This window comes from Vigna radiata, unplaced genomic scaffold (genome assembly GCF_000741045.1).
Source record: "Vigna radiata var. radiata cultivar VC1973A unplaced genomic scaffold, Vradiata_ver6 scaffold_275, whole genome shotgun sequence".
NCBI lineage: Eukaryota > Viridiplantae > Streptophyta > Magnoliopsida > Fabales > Fabaceae > Vigna > Vigna radiata.
Window position 1 is genome coordinate 341,174 of NW_014543809.1, and position 7,608 is coordinate 348,781.

Consider the following 7,608-nt stretch of genomic DNA (forward strand, 5'->3'; position numbering starts at 1 on the left):
TGTTTTTGCATTTAAAAACCAAAACTTTATTCTTTTCTCAAGTCTTATGACATTAGGTTACACGAAAGTTAAGGCCTAAGAGTCCTTTGGGAAAATGATACTCGGACTTATCCGTTTATATTACTTGATAATGATCTAGTACATTTGCCAGGGGCTTAGCAACGGCTGAAGTGTGGCTAACCTAAAAAATCTTTCATGGAGACCAACTAAAATAAATAAAGCACATCAACAATGAAGAGAAATGACAAATATATATATATATATATATATATATATATATATGAACATAAATGATAATCTTAGCTTTTGACTCAAAATCTTGACAAATTTGACTCCTTCTGAAGTTTCTTTTTATCTTTGGGCATATTGTGAAATCCATAGATGCCACCTTGATTATGTTGGTGACCTATCTTTTAATGAGGTAAACTCTGATATCCTCCAGCATAGTGATAATTGGTTTACCTGTAACATGAACAAGAACATCGTTGAAAGCTTCACTGATGTTGTTATCTTGGGTATCACACATTGCTTGACTTATAAAGTGAGATCTTGAACAGAACCTGTTACACAAAAACTTTGAAAATGGGTTACAATGCATGAGTGAATGAAATATGTATGTAATGACCAATGGGTTACCTTGGGGGAATGCCTATGAGGTATTTATATCTATAATATTGACTTCTTTAATTTTCAGCATTTCTCTCTCCCAAACCTGGGGGTATGTGCTAGTAGCCCTCCACATCAGATTCTTTAATATTTGACCACCAAACCTTTTCCTAAAGTTTGCATATAGATGCTTGAGGCAGAATCTTTGTTTTGCCCCCCTCAAGCAGAAGCTCTTAGATAGTTGGGACCAACCCTTGCACAAATCAATTTAGTAATTAAACATAAACCTTTAAGAAAGAATAAATTAAAAATGAATATATGTACTACATTTACCTTTTTCTGGTATGACATCCACGTGCACCCCCCATACACTTCATTTCCCCTGAAGTCTTCAATTAAAAACTACAAAACCCAGGTCCAACTATCTTTGTTCTCCAGTTCTATTACTACATAGGCAAAGGGTAGCATTTGCTCGTTTGGTCTCTACCAACAGCAGTAAGCAGCTCCCCCTTGTAATGACCTTTCAAAAAACACCCATCTAAACATATAATGGGCCTACAAATCATGAAACTGTCTTTACAAGCTTTAAGACAAACATACATTCTTTGGAAGATTGGGTCACCATTATCAGGGTCAACTTTAATCTTCACTGTTGATCCTGGATTACACCTCAACAACTCATGTCCATAGTCATAGATCCTTTTAAACAATTGTTTGAAATCTCCTTCAAGCTGTCTTGTGGCAATTAACTTTTTTGTTCATGCCTTGGATATTGACACATTCATATTTCATTTTCTTAATGCTTTACTACGAATGTCTTTCACCTTTAAATTAGGATTGTCAACTAAAGACCTATCTATTTCCTGACTCTACCACTTAGCATTCATCAGTTTAATGTTAATTTGCCTACTATAATTGTGAGTATTAATTATCTTCTTCAATTGCCAAATTTTGCGTGATGGCAAATACCCACAGTAAGCTACCCATGGGCACTTACCTTGGCCACCCATGCATGTGACCCTCACTCTACGATTATCATTTTTCACAATTTTAGAGCCTTCCCAGCATGAACAACATAAGCATCCTTAAAGTCTTCCTTATTGCTAAAAATGGTGCCCACTTCCCACCTGTAATCTGCCATCAACTTCTGTTTTGCATATTTTGAAAAGGGACTTACACATACTTTATCCTCGTTGTCATCCTCCCCACTTCTAGTGTTTTCTGGAGTTAAAAGCACATCAGACTCCTAATCATATGACAAACCCCTACATTTGTTTTTTGGTTTCATTATCACTGTCTTAATCCACGTATTCATCACCACTCAGATCATCCATTCCTGGTTCATCCTCACTGTCCACATCTACTTCTTCTTGACTATCAACCTCAACTCCATCCTCACTATCCACTTCCACTGCTTCTTAACTTTCAACCTCAACCTCCACTACACCCTCATTCTCAACCTCCACTACATCCTCATTCTGAACCTCCATTACTTCCTCATTCTCAACCTCCACTGCAACCTCATTTTGAACCTCCACTGCATCCTCATTCTAAACCTCCAATGCACCCTCATTCTCAACCTCCACTGCACCCTTATTCTCAACCTCCTTTTCCAATTCAACTTCTACGTCCCCAATTCCTTCATCACCATCCTCAACATGTGCTTCTCCTCCAACGCCACTACCCTCACCACTCTCTGCAGGACCTTCACATAGGTAAAGAATCTCATTCTCATCATTTTCTACAACTAGTTCGTCCACCCTATGTAGAACATACATGTTTACTTTCCCCAAATCATTAGCCACCTTCATCATGTTCATAGCTCCTTTATCATCATAAAGCTTATGTAAAACATGTTGGATATTGTAATATAATTCTTGTACTTCAATGTAACCCAAATGTTTAAGTGAACCTAATACTCCAAAATAACACCATTTATCGGGGTCTACGTCCCAATAAACTATCTCCCCACATATATACTTAAAGGGGACTTCTTTGATCAAGGTCCCACTGTGGTGGACCACTACCTGAAACCTGTCATCAGACATCCCAATCCGAATCCTACAAATGCAAACAGGGACTACTAAATTAAGTTAAACTAAGACCTATGGGACCACTATCAACTTTCAAAAGAAGATAACTTTTCACACACAACAATTTAACCCGTGGTTAAAACCCCCCAAAACGCGACAAATACCATAACCAAACAATAACAAATTCAGAAAATTATAAAACATAAACACTAACCTAATTTGCGCTTTTGAATTTGCTCTTCAAATTTCCGCTTCAACGACACCCCAATTTGAACACCACTTTCAACACAATGTTTAATCCCAATTCGTGATTTCTCTCGAACCGTAACCCTTGTTTTTTTAACCTCCCACAGTACAGTGCCACACCATTTATTTTTTTCCCCATTTCTTTTACACGTCATTTCATCCTCACACAGCCACACACTCAGATATTCTAACACATCATTATATTTTGTCCAGAGTGTTAGTTACACCGTTAAAAAATTAACATTGTAACAAAAGAGGATTAACTTAAATAGTTTTTTCACAAGTTAGGACCCTTTTTAGCTTTGGGCAATGGTACGTTGACACGCCGACGTGGCGTGTACATTCAAATGACACGAATTCTTCCAAATTTTTTTTCCAAAACTAACCTTTTAGTTTAAATAAAAACTAAAAAAAGGTGGGGCCAACGTGTTATTTGAATGTAATAATAAAAAAAGCGTGTCAAAGTAAGATTTTTCTTTAGCTTTTTGAAAAAGGTAGGACGATTTTGGACATTTCTCCTCTTTCGAGGAAAAAAAAATATTAAGCTTTTTTTTCTTCATCTGCTGATACAAATAAATGTTTTGTTTCAAAAGATTTTCCTGTCATAAAACTCAAAACTTCATAACAAACAGTCAAATTCAAGATTCAAATTTTCGTCAATAATTATTTGTATTTTTGTAATGTGTTATGAAAATAATAAAATTCAATAATCATTTTAGCTTGTCACTTCTTCTTATTAAGCTTTACTTATTCAATTTTATTTAAAAAAGAAATCACATTTTTCATTCAAATTAGTTATGATATTACTAAAACTTCATTGATAATTTCTTTAGGATAAATAATGACATATTTTTTTTTATTACATTAAAAAATTGATATGAGTTTTAGTATAAAAGATTAAATTTCATCAGTTTTATTTATATTTTGTTAATAATTAACGTAATTAAATTTATCATTAATTATTTTTATTATTTATAAAATTTTAAAATATGAATTCAATTTTTAAGTGCTTTATTTTCCTAATATCTTTTTGAACATTTGAATTAACATTAGTGCACAAAAACTTTTAAATACCAGTGAAAAAAGCTTTATTCTAAAACCATTATAAAAACAAGGGGTATAAAAAATCTATTTTCACTATAAAAATAATGTATTATAAGAAGAGCTTATTTCCGATTATTTCGAAAACCTCAGAAAATATTTGACAGTTTTAGTTAAGTTTGGATTTTAAAAGAAATTTCTGTGGTGTTTCAGTTATGAGATCCGGACTGAACACTCCAAGCTTCTTTCGATCTCTCAATATTCGGACACGCGTGCCAAAAGTTTCCCCAGAAGTATCGAATGGTGATGACAAATACTTCGACGTTCAAGTTAGCGAGTTCAAGTTAGATGGACCACGATCAAAGTTATGATTAGATCAAAAGTGGTTTACCTGGTGATTAACTCTGTATTTATATAGTCCTTAGATTCAATAGCTGACATTATTAACTGTCTGTAGATATTGTATCTTCTCTTTCCTTCTTTGTAAATATTGTATCTCCAGTTTCCTTCTATGTAATATTCTATCTGCAGTTTCCTTCTATGGAATATTTGTCTAGCAAGGCCATTAATTACCTGTTTGACACTGTCTCTCAAGCTTGTTCAGTGCTTCGATCGGTTTCCTATTCCTCTTGCCACAGACCCGACTGACTGGTCGGTCCCTATACTACACGTGGTTTATGAAGTAAATCGCCTATAAGTGTTTAAAGACTATTTCATTTTTCCGCAATCCTTAATTTTGTTTCGTCAAACCGCGCTCTTTTTTCACTTTTTTCTACCATTTCATAAAGATCTCATCCTGTGGTGGAGTTCACGATGGTTGAACGGCATGGCAACGTTTAGGGTTTTGATTTGCGTTTCAGTGTTGAAGGTTCAAGGAGCTGCGATTCAGGAGTTTTGCGTAATTGATTTGTGTTCCGATGGTTCTCCTTTAGGTTCTCGCATGATTTCATTGGTTTAGATGCATTTGGTGATGAGGCGTGATGCATTCAGTCACGATTAAGATTTTGATGGTGGGAACGAAATTATTCTGTGATTTGGGTTTAGAACTTGCGATTCTTGCGATTCTTAGACGCTGGTGGTACGTTGTTTTATGATGTCTGACCACCACGACTTATTTTAACCTTCAGGCAAACTTTCGAAGGTTAGGGTAAACTCCCAAATTGAAAAGGTATGAAATCCTAAATCCTAGATATTGTGAACTACCATTTCGCCAAAATAATTATTCTAGGTCTTTGACAAAGCCATTGACCAAAATCTAATGGATCTGAATTCAAATTTGAACTTTGAAGTGTCATCATATTAATTAATATGATATAACGCATCTTGATTCAAATAATATTACACTAAACTTTTTCTTTTTATATATTAATATAAAATAAAATTTGAATTCCTAACAATAAAGAAATATCTCATTATACTTTTAATTATCATATTATTAACTTTGATGATAATTTTACCTTTCTATTTATTCACGTTCAAACTTTCACTTAATTTTAAATACCTACATGTACTATATAGACTCGGCGATTGGTCAACATGAAGTGATCGATCGGTCACAAAAATGATTGAACTGTCAATACGAACTAACATTACTAATAACACGGATTCATTAAAGGTAAAACATATTTAATAGCCGTTAGTTATAATTAGGTTGGTGATAATCACAAACTCACCATAAAATATATAAATACAAGTTAAATGAATAATAATAAGTAATTGCAATTGAATTCGCATTTAATACTTTAACTGATTAAGTTAAGCTAACTTTGATTTCAGAGTACTTTCGGTAGATAATATCTGAACGACTTAGACTGAACAAAAGATAAGAATGTAGGAGGAAGTGTGTTTTGGAGTTGTAAAATTGACCGAGAAGACCTTTAACCGTTCAATTCAACCACACACTTGAAACACTACATAATCCCAATAAGTGGTTATCCATTTATTTTGTTTGGCATGTAAAGATATTTTTTTTATTTAATATGTGACTTTACTTGTCTGTTTGCCATATGTTAGATTGATCAATAATAGAATATTACATACTACATATAATGTCATTTGTCATTTGCCATATTTTATTTCAGTAAATACTACATATTTTATTTTGTTTGGCATGTTTCTTTGATGTTTCTTTTAGTAGTAGCATGTTGTTCAGTAAGAAATTACTTTAAAAAAAAAATTCAACTTCTCTAATTGCTTCCTGCGTGAGAGGAAAATTCCCATATCATGTAGAAAGTTTGTTTCCCTTTTCCTTCTGAAATACATATTGGATGGCCCCAACTCAAAAATTTGATTTAAGACTGATTTAAGTTTGAAATCAATTTGATAAAGAACTCAAATAACACAATGATATCAAAATCAACGTAATTCTATAACAGAATATATTAATTTTATCGTTATGTATAGTTACACCACAAAAGAAATAGAAAAATTTAAATAAATTATACTTTAATATATATATATATATATATATATATATGTTTCGGAAAATGTTTTGGTTATGGGATCCAAGACCGAACGTTCCAAGCTTACCTTCAATCTTCGATCGCCTAATTCTCGTCAAAGGTTTCTCCTCCAAAGGCTGAACGGGGTGACCTGCAATGAAACACTCTGACGCTCAACTTTTCTAGGTCACAAGGAGATTGAAGTAGATATAATCAAACCAAAAGTGAGTTACCTGATGGTTAAGTTCGTATTTATAGGCATTAGGCCCAGCAATCAACATTAACTGCTAGTAAATATCGTATCTCCCGTTTCCCTTTGTGCAATATTCGCCAATTAATGGCATTAATTACCTTTTAACGCTACCTTCCTCGGTCCTTTGCTACTCAGCCCCATTCCCCTCTCTCTATCAGGCCGGCCGGCCGACCCTTTCCCACCCTTCGATGAGGACCCGACCAATCGGCCTACTCCTCATACTACATAAGCCTCCCAAGCCCCGAGCGGCATCGCAAGCGAAGGGGTTTTATGAGCCCAAAAGTCGAACCATCGCAACAGTTCACCCTCGAACCTGCCTCCTTGTGACGTTTGAAGTGAAAGGTTGCGATTTGTCAACTGTGCGATTAACTTCTCTCGGAAGGCCTAGTTTGAGTTACTCGTTTATCAAGACTAGACCTGAAGAGTCGCTTCTTCCTAGCCGTTGGATATCACTCCAATGAGCGGTCGTGATGAGCCCACGAAACCGCCTTTTGCGGCTATAAATAGGTGGAGGGTCCCTCCTCATTCACGTCGTTTTCCTTCTCAAATCTTCTTACCGATCTTCTACTATCTCAAGGTAATGTCTTCTTCTTCCTGGTCTACCAATGAGTCTGAGGGCGAAGGTCGGGGGTATGCTGATGACGCGGTAGCTTTGTCCTCGTCGTCCGGGTCTTCAACCGCAAGCTCCTCCGATTCTCCCGATCGTCGGGAGATAGCTTACGATGATATTGAATTCAATGTAGATAACTCTCTGGTATGGACTGACCTCACCCCCCCCTCCGGCAATAAAAGGCTATGACTGGGCTCCTCATGAGGTTCGTGGTTATCCTCCCTACTTTATCACCACTGCCTCCGTAGTGCAGATACTAGAACGAGTAGACCTGCTATCCAATATTAGAGATGTTGTTGACATTTCGGTAGATGTATGTCGTTCAAACGAGCGGGCCTGTCATGCCCGGGAGGGGTATAGTTGATATTTTTTCTATAT

The 7,608-nt window shown here is 35.4% G+C and overlaps 1 pseudogene; it reads right to left on the bottom strand.

The window, feature by feature from the left end:
* LOC106754871 overlaps positions 1-1,616 on the bottom strand; it is a 16,056-nt pseudogene extending 14,440 nt beyond the window's left edge.
* Between the last annotated feature and the right edge of the window lie 5,992 nt (positions 1,617-7,608).